The following is a 15,021-nucleotide window of genomic DNA, read 5'->3' on the forward strand; positions in this document are numbered from 1 at the left end:
AAATCTGAAAATGATTATGTTGAAAATCCTTTTTTCTAACTCACTTCACCCCAGATAATCAATCAAGGCATGAGCTGGGAAGTTTGTCACGTCTAAGTCGGTGGGGATGGAATGGATGCTTGCAGCTTGTCTTTATGGACATTAGAAGACAGAAGACGCTGGTGGAGAGGTGCGAATGGATTTAGAAGTGATTTAGGTGGGACAGATCTACGAAGTTTTCGAGGCTCAGGTAATTCTAGTGTTACAACATCATCAGATTTTCACACAAGTTCTAAAAGTTACACAATTGAACAAACGAGACACAAATATCATACTTGAACATTTATTTATTGAGGAAAATGATCCAATGTCACACATCTATGGCAAAAGTATATGAACCATTGCTTTTAGTATTTGGTGTGACTTTTGACAGCAACTGCAACTGAACATTTCTGGTAGGCCTTGATCAGTCCTGTACATCGACTTGAGGAATTTGAGCCAATTCCTCCATACAGAATTGCCTCAACTAAGGGATATTGCTGTTTCTCAAATGAACTACATGTTTCAGATCTTTCTACAACATCTCATTTGGGTTAAGTCTGAATTTGACTTGAACTATTCCAGAACCTGAATTTTATTCTTCTTCAAACACTCTTTGGAAAACGACTTGGTACTTGGGCCCATTGTCTTGCTGCATGACCCAGGTTCTCTTTGAGATGTTGTCCATGAACAGATGTTTTTTTCCTTTAGGTTGCTAGCTCCCTAGTTGGAATAGTTCTTTGTAATTGTGGCATTTAAGTAACCCAAACTAAAAGATATAATGTAAAAGGCGATATCCCTCCATAGTGATACAGCGTAAAAATCACATAAGAGGAAATAACTTAGCTTTTTAATGACATTTACGGGCATTATAGACGGGAAGCCATGACAACACTTTGTGTATAGTTTGTTTTTCGCCACTGCACTGAATGGATTTTCAGGACGGATGATGTTATCACCCATCCGTCTGCGGTTAAAGCTTTTGGCAAATGTCCAAGTCTTTTATACTGGTTCCTCCACGTGCAGGCCCTCACGTCGCAAATAGTCCATTTCAAATAATGAAAGAAGATTTTGTGCTTTATTTTTAACAGAGGACAAAATAGCATACACCTGTCTTTAGCTGACTATACATTCCTCCAGCTGTCTTTGTCATCTTCTTCTTTGCTTGGCTCCCGCAATTTAAATGCCGAGATGCCCTGTGTAACTTTCCTGGCCTGTACATGTGAGTGGATTTATAAAATATTTTTGTACAGAGCACAGTGACATTAAACTTATATTCTGATTACAATTTTCCTTAGAATTCACTTGTATAATTGAGAATTCATTTTCCCACCCATAATGGCAAGCTTTCCTGGCCCAGATGCAGCACAAACAGCCCCAAAAGCATGATACTACCACCACCATGATTCACATTTGGTTGTGGTCCTGGGGGAATGGTGTTTTTCCCAAGCATAAAGCTTTATTTGAGCCAAAACATTCTATTTTGTCCATTGTCCAAACAAAGACCTTTTCTAGGCTTGTCCACATGATCTTTACAAACTATACACAGGAAGCAATGTTTTTTGAAATAGTGGCTTTCAAATGAAACCCCGCCATACACACCACTGTTCAGTGTTCTCCTGATGGTGAAAATATTAACCAATGGAGAGAGGCTTTAGTTGATCGAAATTACCCTGGTTCTTTTGTCCTGGGGGACAACGATCCCTTTCCCCTTGGAGGATCTTTGGTCAATGCCCAACCTGGGGGGAGCAACACTAGTCTGAAGCTCTCCTATGTAAAACAATTCAAAGTGTGGTTTTGCAGCCCAAAATTTTTAGAGATGGTTTATAGCCATTCCAAAATGATGAGATAAACAATTCGGCCCAAATGTTTAAAGATGGCCCTTATAGAACCTTGTTTTAATATAAACAGGCTGCCATTCACCTCTGATTGTCATCACATTGATTGAAAAACCATGACACTTTTGAAAAACACCGACTCCAATCTCACTTCGAATACCTGCAACTTACCACGAAGATATGTAATACTGAGTTATTTTCCTCCATAAACAAAATGAGTGAATATTATATGTTTGTCTCAAGTAGGTCAATGGTGTTCTTTCACCTTTTTTTAGACGTGAAAATCTGATGTTTTAAGTCTTATTTATGCAGGAATATAGTAAATTTGAAGGGCTCACTAATTTTCAACCACTACTTTAGTATAGGTGAAAAAGTTTAGTCTGAATTCCCATTTTCGAATTAGCTAACAAATCTGAGTGTTAAGCTGACTCCTATGTTGTCAGCATTAAGTCAGAAGTGAATTTTTTACAGGCTGTAATTTAAAAATGCAAGATCAGATCTTGTATTATTATACCACCCAAACCATTTTCTAACCCGCTGACCTAACAGGGTCAGGGGTTTTCGGGGCAACCCAGCCAACAGACAAGGCAGGAACCAATCCGGGGCAGGTGCCAACCACCGCAGGACACACAAACACACCCACACAAGCACACACTAGGGCAATTGAATTGCAATCCACCTAAACGGGTCAGTCCTTTGGATTGGGGAAACCCGGAGGCCCGGAGAAACCCACAGACATCGGGAGAACATGCAACCCACGAGGGGGGAACCGGAAGTAACCTGGCCCTAACTATCCCTTTCTGTTTAAATATTTTACTATAAGCCTCCAACATTAAAAAATCATAATTTTAATGGGATATATTAAATATATTTATGTACTATTCAAAATTAGTAATCAAAAATGAACAAAAATACATTTTTAATACATTCTACATTAAACAAATCTCAGACATAATGATAATAAAAGAACATTTTTGATCAAAACAAGGTAATGTAAATTTGTAAATTACTTATTTTTCTATAAAAAAGGATATTTTGTTGAAGGAAAGAGCATTTCCTAATATCAGCCTGCAAACTATTGGGGAGGGATTGTGCTATGGCACCAATTAATTAAATGAAGTTTAATTTCAGCATTATACCTCATTAGAGAGAGAAAGATCGGCATTGGGGTATTACTTATTAAGACACTAGATGGTAGAGCAAGGTAACCAGAGGTGATGCCTTGTGGAGGGTCTTGTTGTTTAACATTTGCATTAATCATTACTCAAATCTTTGAATTTTCTGTAATATTTCATTTTTCCCCTGTGTCCCTGAATAGTTAGTATTCACATCAAAAAAAGATAAAGTTAAACCTTCATTAAAGAAAATTTTTAATTGAAACCCATGGCAGAAATGTCAAAATATAAATTGCACCCTGTTAAATTAAAAGAAGCTTGGATTATAATTAATTTTTTCAAAGACATTTAATGCTTTTAAGATACCATCTTGCAAAACCAATGTGCAAAAGGCAAAATGTATTACTGTTTTGGGACCTCTTGTCATACTTTAATCAACTAAACTGAATTAAAGCTATTTTTATTGTTGGATTTAAAAACAGATTAGTAGCTAACCTCTTTGATAATTAGGCATTATATAATATAATATATAATAAATGTATAGAGTAATAAGATCACTAATTTTAAAACCCTTTCCCCAAATGATATGAAGTAAGTAGTACCAAGCCCTTTCTTACATTATATAGATACTACAGCATAACCATTATAAATCCAAAATCGGATATACATACAATTCTGAAAATACTGTAGGATTGAGCCTTCCTGATAGAGTTGTTGCAAAGCTAGAACCAACTCAAAGATTGATGAATCCATCATGAGTCACAATCATCCATATAGCCAAATTCCTTGTTTCCAGGCCAATTATGACTCATCATCTCACTTGAAATATTGTTATGTATAGAAGGTGACTGCACCGATCTTGGGATTAAAATATCCCACACAGCTGATTATATTTAAAGATATGACACCAAAAATACTGAAGAGACTGATATGTTAACAAACACTGTTACTTAGAAGAATAATCCAAGGAAGCTTTTGGGAGACAAAAAGATCCAGGTTTTATCTGGTTTTTGTTGCCCCGGATGATTCAGTTTGAGGGTGTCTTAAGAGTTCTTTTACAAGGGGCTTAGAATGAGTGATAAACTTTCTGCTCTTGCACCCCAAGAGGTTGACTTGCCGAGTTCGATTGCCCCCACAGCTTCTCAGTGTCTCAAATATTAGAGCAACCAAAACTGTAGTTTTCTATAACTGGTTTCTAAACATGCCCTAAAACCAGAGTATTTGGAGCTTCGTATCAGACACACCACACATAGGACCTAGATGAAGCAACAGTGAGTTGTTCTTTTCATATTACATTACCTATGAAAGGGAGAATCAAAATATGGGGGAAAGCTTATACATACTGTATTATTTTTAAATAAATCTCCAAATCTATTTTCCTTAAACTGACAAACTCATTGTGCTTGACAGTAGGCTCAATAAGAGGTGTCTTTGCATATCCTTCTGGATACTCTAAGTCTTCAATAGGTTCCAAGTCAACTACTATATGTGGAAAAGGCTTTGATTGTGTGAACTAGAATTTTTTGACAAGTCTTATCGGACCGTTTTGGCACAGGTTACTTAAAATGACAGAATGCTCTTTTTTCTCATGTACAGCAATCTTACTGATTGTGTAATCAAACTCTTTCCCGATTTAAAAGGTAACTGTTAGGATTTTCCCCCTGTCCCTTTTTTTAAGGGTTTGTCCTTTGCACTTCTCAGAGTTATCACCCATAAATCATGTTAATCTCTCATTAAACACATGGCTTGATGCCCCTTTCCTTATCTATTTGGGTTTCCTTAAAACACTGTCAGATTATAAATCAATTGAAATAAATCTGTTCTTCCCCCTCCAATTATCTCTATATTGAATTTTTCTTCACTTGCTGTGCCCACGCAAACCCATCAAGACAGTAATAACAAGAAAATAAATAAATGTAAATGCACTGAGCTTTTGTTCAACTGAAACATAGGGAGGAGAAAAATGTCAATTGCAGCACCAAAAACCCCAATCAGTGAACAAAATGTATGTCTCGCTGTGTCTAGTGGTAAACAGAGACGTTTCAAGAACTGGAGAAAATAATTTTTAAAGTAAAGTAAAGAGTACATAATTCACATACATAGTTACAAACTGTTTATTTTTTCCTTAAGTAATATATAGGTGTGTGTGTATATACTATATATGTAAATGCCACATGGGTTGAAAGGATCCTGGCAGAGAGGAGGGGGTGTTTTCACCCCGACAGGAGGCTACAGGCAGATGGCATCCCGACCAAGAGAAAGGAAAAAACCAGTCCTGGGAAAAGACAGCGGAGGAGATGGATGACAGCCCACTGAAGTGGAAATGTTGTTGGGACCGTTAATTCCCCAGAACAGGAGATGGCAGCAACCTCCAGCCCCCCATTTGGGGAACCAGTACAATGCTGGGGGATGTAATCCAGCAAAAAAGGGCCTCGAGGGGCCATGGGGGCCACCAGAGGGCGCTTGGAAATGCACCCTTAAATAGGACTTCCATGACCTAGAAGTGCCATCGGCAGGCGTGGGACTGGGAAAAACCCTGGGCCTTAATACTTTATTACTTTGTGGAGGTGTGTTAATAAAAACTCCATTATAAAATATATTTTTCCCTAAACAATAAAAAAATGACTACTGTTAAGATTAAAATTTTAAAGTGATGTAAAATGAGCCATGTTCAAGTTTTTCTCATTAAAGAAGTTCATAAAGGAGTTGGTCTCATCCGAAGGGGGATGGATGTCTGAGGAACTCTGTTAGCATGGGTTATTTTTTTAAATTTTTTTTTAGCATCCCGAGGTATCCTGTATTTACCAACCCAAGGCTCAATTCAGTATATGCAAGCTATATAAGCACGAAAATGGCAGAAAAAAGGCTCGAAAGAAAAAGAAAAGAAGAAAGCTTTATGCAAGTCCTAACAGGATTTAAGTTCAAGTTCAATCTCAAGGTGGCCCGCCAGAGACAACCCGGAAAAAGATAGGCAAGCAGATTTCCTGGGCCTGATGCTGCACTTGGCCAGAGAAAGCAGGAGCGAATGGCAAGCCCGGGCCCAAAAGTACTTGTCATTTTGAAGGTTCAGTGAAACTGAAAATGGTCTTAGCTTCCATGGTCTGCTACCCTCGTGATCCCATAACACCAACTCCAACTGGCTTGCACTTTTACCTGTGGGAAGAGAGGACTAAAATGAACAGTCTGAGCTGACTGTAATGATAATAATAATAATAATAATACATTTTATTTATATAGTGCCTTTCCCATGCTCAAGGCACTTGCAGAATATAAGAAAGAACAACAGGGTATAAAGTATATAGCATTGTACAAACCAAATAAATAAATAAAGAAGATTATGACAGTGAATTCAGAGGAAAAACCAACAGACAAATATATGATGGTCTAGTACACACACATACAGGTTAATAAGCATCTTGACAGACAGGTAAACTGAGAGAAGGTAATAAAGTCAAGTAGAGCTAAAAGTCTTCCTGAACAGATGAGTTTTGAGTTGTTTTTTTAAAAGAATTCATGGAGTCAGCTGATCTGATTAATTTCTGTAGGTCATTAGAGAGTCTGGCGCTTATACAGCTGAATGCCCTGTCACCCATGGATTGTAGATTAGTGTGGGGCACAACAAGATTGCCAGAATCAGAGGACCTTAGTGGCGGGCAAGCACATAGTGATGGAGAAGGTCACTGATGTAGTTTGGACAAGGTTATTTAAGGTTTTGTAGGTTATTAGTAGGATTTTATATTCAATTCTGTAAGACACAGTGTATTATCGGGTATTTCTACTTGCCCTTTACCTGTTTCAAGGTAAGTGTTCTCGCTCAGTTCGTTATCGGGTTGGTCTACTGTTGCACTTAAGATAAACACACACAGACCCTAACCACAACAGTGCCCAATGAATGACACACACACGCTGATTAACCCTTAGCACTTTAAACCACACAAGTGCTATAGGAATAACAGCCTGTCATTCAGCACTTCAAGAGACTTACTTATTTTCGCATCAACAACAATGAAATGTTTTAGTGATATCTCAGACCTAAATATTACTTTGGTCTACAAGAATCATTTAAACATACAAGACTCAGCACCTTTGACTATAGGCCATTCATCAGCCAAGAATACCTTGTTTCTGATTTGTCCCTTCTATTGAATATAGATTCTCACTCTTAGCCTTATAAATCTTGCAGCACAGAAATAATGGCAAAACCGCTGCCACAGGTGCTCAAAGAAATCTAACTTATTACTTCAATCATTCTAGACATAGACAAAGCATTGAAAGTTAAAAGCAGCATGGTATTTATTACAAGAATAATAATAATACCACAAGAACAAAGAATACTAGAAAATAGGTACTGATAGAAAGTCTGAATATATATAGTCTTTAGAAAAGCTTACTAAAAAGTTACGGATGACAAGGATGAATGTCCCAGGAGGCTGATTTAGCAATCGATGTTCATGATGCCTTCTGACGCACTTAGGCCGCCTTTGTCCGCCTCTTCTTTGCTCTCTCTTCTCCTTTGCTTTCTCTCTTCTCCTTTGCTTTCTCTCTGTCTTGCTTTTCAAACCAAGGAAATTTATTATGAAATGTCATGCCTTGGTTTCACAACACATGCACCTGATTGGCTGGCTGTCAAAATGATTGATGTATCTATTCACCGTCCATTTTCCCACACAACAATACCTTGATGTACCTGAGGTATCAGTAGTTCTTCCTGTCCCAGGCTGTAAACCAAACTGTTGTTCCAGATGTCCATCCATAAAGTAATCAAAGCCTGAGGTATCAGCTCAGCATTCTTCCCAGGCTGTAAACCAAATTAGCACTAAGCTATGAACTAAAAGTAAGGTGTAAGGAAGGAAACCTGCTTTAATTTGTCTTTGTTCATCTGTTGTCTTGTCTTGAACAAAATATAATGGAAACCAAATGTACAGATTTTATACCATAACACACAGGAAACCAGTGAAGACGCAGAGATGGATGTGATGCTCGCTGATGCTGATTCGAGTAAGGACTCTTGCAGCTGAGTTCTGAATAAACTGGAGCTGGATATAAGATTAGAAGGGGCACCGCAGAGCGAAAGCACAATAATCGCGCGGGATGTGATAAAAGCATAGACAAGTTCTCAGCATTAGAAAAGGAGAGGAAGGAGCTAACACTGATATGTTATGGAGTTGAAAGTAAGTGAGGAAGAGAAACATATTATTTAACCCACAGATATCAAGGACTATGTTTTGAGTTGATCATGCTGCAGAGCTATAGATTTGTTCCTCATTTATGCAGAGTAGTAAGGAGTTGGGCTGTTGAACATTAAGAGACTTACAACTTTTATCTATTTATAGAAGCGAAGGTACTGGAAAAATTTTTTAAAACAAAAAGAAAAAATTAATAAAATAATTTAACCCCAAAAAAAAACCCAAAAAAAAAAAAAAAAAGGGGAAAAATTACCTGGGGGGAAATAGGGTTCCCCTGGGAATTAGGAAAAAATTTTTTCCTGAAAAAAATTATTAAGGTTCTTTTTAAAAAAAGAAAGTTAAAAAAAAAAAAAAAAAAAAAAAAAAAAAAAAAAAAAAAAAAAAAAAAAAAAAAAAAAAAAAAAAAAAAAAAAAAAAAAAAAAAAAAAAAAAAAAAAAAAAAAAAAAAAAAAAAAAAAAAAAAAAAAAAAAAAAAAAAAAAAAAAAAAAAAAAAAAAAAAAAAAAAAAAAAAAAAAAAAAAAAAAAAAAATTTTTTTTTTTTTTTTTTTTTTTTTTTTTTTTTTTTTTTTTTTTTTTTTTTTTTTTTTTTTTTTTTTTTTTTTTTTTTTTTTTTTTTTTTTTTTTTTTTTTTTTTTTTTTTTTTTTTTTTTTTTTTTTTTTTTTTTTTTTTTTTTTTTTTTTTTTTTTTTTTTTTTTTTTTTTTTTTTTTTTTTTTTTTTTTTTTTTTTTAAAAAATTAGGTTTTAAAAAAGGGGAAAATACTGCCTGGGGCTAATAGAAAACCGTTAAAATCCTTGAAACAGGTTTGTCCTCCTCTCTTCTTGCTTTTTCTTTCCCTTTGTTTTTCCCCTTTCTTCCCTGTTTTTTGGTCGTTTTTCAAACCCCGGGAACAAATTAGAAAAAGTCTGCCCGGGTTTAAACCCCCACCTGGGAGGGTAAAATATTGGGGCCTTTAAAGGGGCATTTAAAAACAAAATTGGGGGATGGTAATAAAAAAAAATTTTCTCCCGTCGGAACCAAAGAAAAGCCATTGAAAAACAGGGGAAATGGGGGCCCTGCTTTTTTTTTTTCAAAAACATAAAGGGAAAAAAAAAGGGGGGAAGAACTTTAATAAACGAAAACGGTTGTTAAAAAAAAAAAAATAAAAAATTTAAACTAAAAGAAAAGAGGGGAGATGGAGTAAAAGGCCCCGGGGTATGGGGAACTAAGGAATTTTGGGTAATTTGAAAAGAAAAAGGGGGCTCCAGCGAGAAAATGGAAATTTTTAAAGAGGGGAAAAAATAAAGATAGGCCCTGAAAGGCTAGAAGTAAAGAGGGAGAAATAAATTAAATTAAGAGAGAAAAGTTGTTTTTGTTGCAAGAATGTCCCAAAATCCGGTGAAAAAGGGGGGTAAATTAAAAAATAAAAAAAGAAGGTTAACCTTGATTTAGGGGCCAGATGGGTCCCCCCCCTTAGGACAATACCATCCCCAGGGGCATTTGAGGAATTTTGGGGAAGAAGGTGGGGCCATATTTTTAAAAAATTTTAAAAGTTTACCAGAATGAAGAGCTGAAAAGGGGAAAACCCCAATTTTAAATTGACCCGGGGTAAAAAATAAATTAAAAAAGAGGAATTCCCATTATACAAGGGGTTTTTGAAAAAAATTACAACAGTCTGTTTTGGATTAAAAAGCCCCCCTTTTGGGGGAAACGGGGGCCCGAAGAATTAAAGGGGGCAGGGAATTGAAAACCCAAATTCAGGACAATGGAAAAAAGGGATGCTTTAAGCCTCTGAGAATGGATTCGGTCCTTAAAAGGAAACCATTTCAGGTAAAAAATTTGGGGAGAGTAAAAAAAAGAGCCTGGGACCAAAAACGGTGATAGGGGCCCCAGTTGTACAGGGAAAAAGTTACGGGGAAAATAAAAGAAAAATAGCCCCAAGAAGTAAACGAAAGACTTGATGGGGGGCCTTCCCTTTTCTCGTTAAAATAAGGATGGGAAGGTTCACAAAAAAAACACCGCCTTTGACTGCCACCACCACTGTTGTTGCCGCCCTTGATTGCATGTTTGATCCAAAAAAAGAAAACCTCCCCGGGGCCTTTTGAACGTATTAAAAACAACTGTTTTCAGATTTTTGACGTTTTAGATAAGATTGATTTACTTTTCCGTGTTTTAAAAAAGGAATTTCAACAACGTTTTCCGCAAAACTGGGGGAGCAATTTTAAAAAATTCTTTTCCCTTTTTGGGGGGTTTTCCCAACCCCCCAAAACCCCTGTATGGACAATGGAGAAAATTGGACAGTTTTAAAAGGGGGAATTTTTGGGAGAGTGGAAAAAAATTTTTTACCCGTGATTGGAAGAAAAGAAAAAACAGGTTGAAAATTTCGTCTTTTATTTTTCACTTCCCCAAACCCCATTTTTTTCCCCCCCAAAATTTTTAAAGTTTTTGCCCACCACCCCTTGGGACAAGGAATTATTTTGTTGAAAGCCAGTGCCCCTTTTTTTTTTCCCAAATAAATTTGAAATTTTGTGACATCTTATTTCGTTTGGGTGAACCCGGGATTAAAAATTTTTATGTGAAAAAGTTGTCCTATTATTCCATCCAAAATTTTATTAAAAAAAAAGGGTTTTAACGATTATTCAGGACCCCGGACATTCATACACCCTAAAATTATAGAAATTCCCTATTTTTACCTTTTTGCCAGGTGGTTTTCTTTACTGATCTGGAAAAAATGTTTTCCCCAACCCCCTATTTCCCTTTCGATTATTTTAAAAAGTTGACCTGATTTAGGGTCAACCTTTATGGAGTGGGGAAAAGGGGTTGGTGTGGATGGCGAACTAGAAAAGAAAAATTGAAATTAGGCCAAATTTCCTGGAATATGTAGAGAGTTATTTTTATGTTTTGGGGTTTTCAGGAATAGGGTAGAAGAAAGGTTTGTTTTTTTCAAAAGCAAAGGGGGTACAAAGTCCCGGAAAAAGTTGAACGGGTTGAAAAAAAAAAAAGAGTAATTTGCCGGGGGAAAGACAGTCTGAAAAGGGGAAATATTCTGTTTTTGGGAATGTTATGTTTTTGTTTCCCAAAAAAGGGAAAAAATTTTTTTTTTTGGCCAAAAATTACAATTTTCAATTTTTTAGATAAAATTTTGGACGGGTAGTAAAGGTTTTACTGTCAAAAAAATTTTATGCCCTTTTCCAGAAACGGTTAGAGTTTTCCCTTTCACCTTGTTTTCGGGGGGGGTTTTACCATAAAAAAAGAAAACCCCCGAAATACAAAAAATTAAAAATTAAAAAAAATGGGACCAGGGGCCCACAAACCCCCGTTTAAAAATGCGAAACAGGGCTTAAACCAATGTTTTTTTTTACTTTTTAACTGTTAAAAAAAATGTGTCTTTCCATCTTGTACAAAAAAAATTTATTTGGGAAAGCCATGTGAAGGGTAAATCCCTAAAGATTCCAAAGAAAATAAAAGGAAAAGGTGGGCAAAAGAAAGCCCAGGCCCCCATTTTCACCATAAACTTTTTTTTCCCCAAAGAAGATTACCAAGGATCGTATTTTTCCCCCAATAACCCCCAGCAAACAAAAGGAGGACTTTTTGGGCGTGATAAAGCCTAAAGGAAATTTGTCCTCCTTTAAACAAAAACAGCCTTTTCCAAAAAAGCCGGGGAATTGCAAAGGCGGGGGAGTTTAAAAGTTTTTGAAGATGAATAGGGACATGAAAACAATATGTAAGGGGGTTTTTTTTAAATTTCTGTCAGTTCTGAAAGGTTTTAAAGCAAGATTTAAAAGGGTGGGGGTTTCTGGCTTAAAGAAGGGTATGGGGAAATTAAATTAATTTTTTTAAAAGGTTACAATTTAAAAGGCCGAATTAAATTATATTTTTTGTAACCAAACCAGCTACCTATTTCCCAGAGGAGGGGGGGAAACCAAATCCCCCAAATTTTAAAAAAGGCCCAAACCGCCGACCTGGCTTTACTGAAAAGGAGTTTTATGGGATTTTTTTGGGATTGACAAGAACACTTAAATATTATATTCCAGGGACCCCTGAAGCAAACCAATTTTTCCTAGTTTTTAGATTTAATATTTTCCCCCAAAATTTTGCGTTAAAGAAGAAAAAACCATTTAACAGTTCCAGATCGCCTTTTGGAAATGATCAGGGGGAGGGAAATTAAGGGTTAAAACCAATTAACCCATAAAAAAGAAATTAAGGAACCCCTTCTTTCTTAAAAGCCTCAAAACAAATACTTAAAGGGCCCCATTACTAAAAAAAACCCAGCCGGAAAATGAACTTAACCCATTTGGTCGGGTCCAAAAAACCCCCCCAGTTTTTTTCCCAAAAAAGATACAAGACCCCATAATCAAATTATTTTTTGGCCGTACCACGAGGAAAAAAATTCCCAAAAGGATCCCCTGGGGTCTGCCCCCTAAGCAAAAAAAATTCCCCCAAAGGTTTCTTTCCAGGAAGGCAAATTTTTCACAGATAAATTTTAAAAGGGTTTTAAGGGGCGTTCAAGGCTTACTAGGAAAACTTTAGATCCCCAGGGGAAAAATTTAATGAGGAGTACAGGAAGCCCAATTGATTAACCCGGGGGTTTTAACACCTAAATGGTTTCCCATTGACTTAACATGTCTAAATTTACCGATTTTTTGGAATTGTCAGGGGTTTTCCCGGGTTAAGTTTTCCCGGTAGAGAAAAACGTGGCTAAATTTTAATAAAAGAATCACCCAAATAATACAAGAAATTTTTAAAAACCCCATAAAAAACCCACTTTGTAATTCTGTAATAAAAATGTTTATTCCCAGAAAAGGCCAAAACCATCCCAAATACAAAAGGTCAATGCCCCAAAAATAAAAGGGAAAAATCTTGAAAAAAACTAATTTTGGCTTTTTCCCCCCGGGCCCTTAGTGGTTAGAGGAAGAAATCGGCACTGCCACCATTTAAAAATTTTTGTCGATGCCTAGCCGTTTGGAGGTTAGGAAAGTTCCTGAACTTAACAATGTCCTTGCTTACTCCAAGTTTTAAAAAGTCCCAAAGTTCCGGTTGGGGAAAGTCCCATGTAATTTTCGTTTCTTGAATTTTTAAAAAAACCCGGGGTCAGAACAACCAAGGAAAAACATTGGATAAAAATAGCGGGAGGGGCCTTCCGGGGTTTCACTCCCCCCTCCGGGAGGACGGGCCCCAATGAAACCCCACCGGGGGAAACTGTGGCATTTTTTTTTCTGCGAGCTTCGGGGCCTTTGTTTGGGGAAGGAAGGGGTTACTGTCCCTTTTAAAAATTTTTGTTATGCATGGGGGCCCTGAAATACCCAATGTACCCCCAAATCTTCCCGGTTTTTTAGCTGGCCCCCTTACCCCCCTATTTACAATTGCAAAACCCCAGGAAAAACCCGACTTTTTTAACCCTTTTAAAGTTTTCTTTTCGAAAAAAAATTCCCATAACCCATTTATTCCCGGGTTTTTTGCCCCGCTTTGCAAAACCTCGAATCAACCCTTCAAAATTGTTTTTTAATTTATTATTTGGATTCCCCGGTTGACCCTGACCCTAGTACAAATTTCTTGCCCCCCCTTTTTCCCAAAACTTTGATTTAAATTTAATAAGACATTTTTTTTTGGGGGGAACTAGGAAAAATTTTTTTTAACTTAAAAGATATCAACTATTTTTGAGTTTGGGACATGCTGCAGAACTTTTTCCCTCATTTATGCAAAAAGGGGGGCCCGTTTAAAGGGACAATTTTTACTTTATGGGAAAACCAAACTAAGAGGACCCAGGGGGAAAAAAATGAAGATTTTTAATGGACTATTAATATTTAAAGACAAATTTAATTAGAAGAGTGTTTTCCCCTTTGGGAATGCAAATCTTTTTTTTTCATTTTTTGGACTTTCCAGTATGTCAAAATTTAAAGTTTTAAACCCTTTGCATGTATAACCTCAGAATGAACTGCTAGGTTTTTTTCCTTTCTGGGGATATAAAGAGAGAAGGTTTATTTGATATTTTTAAAAACCAAATATTACTGAGTTGGGAGGAGTCCCTTTTTTTTTCACCACCAAGAAAAGAAAAAAAAATTATTTTTACTTAATTTGGGGTTTTTTTTTCCCGGCCTTACCCCCCCTTTTGGAATGGGGAAATTTTTGAGCAGGACGCCCAGGGACCAAAGGACCACCCCGCCGGGCGGGAAAGACCCGGGTTTGATGGCCTGCCTGGCATCCTGCATGAGGAATCCTTGACCTCTATTTTTTCCTGAATGCAAAAACAAAACCCTTTAGGGGGGGAAAAAATTTTGGTATGACCGGGGGAGTCCGAGGGGAAAAGAAACCAGGCGGAGGGGACCGGAATGAGATAAGCTTGAAAAAAAACAGTGTGTTTTGAATTTTAAAAGGGAGTTAGCCCCCCGGGGAAACGGAAGCCCTTTTGAGGTTTAAAAAGTAAAATAAAGGAAGGGGGGAAAAAAGATAAATAACTGAAGGATGGGAAAAGCATGAGGAAGGGGATTTTGTTTCAAGTCTAGTTATTTTCTAACCAAGGGGTCCCCCAGGAAATGATCACCAAAAGCTTAACCGGGCCCCTCGTGAAACCAGTCCGTTTTGGTTGATTGCCCCGGGGCCCGGGAACAGGGGGGACCGGGAGGAAGGAAAATTGAGGCTGGTTTGGAGGGAACTACGGGGACCAGGGGGAAACTAAAAGGGGAAACCCTTTTTGGGAAACGGGAAAGAAAATCAACGTATCACCTGTGACTAAAAAAGACAAATTGATTGACTTTTCCCCTTTTTCCCCTGGTGTTATCACGTTTATTTAAAACAAAGTTTCTCCTCGGAAAACCCCAGGAAGGTAAAATTGAGAAGGAATAAGATCGGGGACCGTGAGTACAACTGCCTTACCGCCCGGGAGAG

The sequence above is a fragment of the Polypterus senegalus genome, chromosome 2, assembly GCF_016835505.1.
Source record: "Polypterus senegalus isolate Bchr_013 chromosome 2, ASM1683550v1, whole genome shotgun sequence".
NCBI classification, from domain to species: Eukaryota; Metazoa; Chordata; class Cladistia; order Polypteriformes; family Polypteridae; genus Polypterus; species Polypterus senegalus.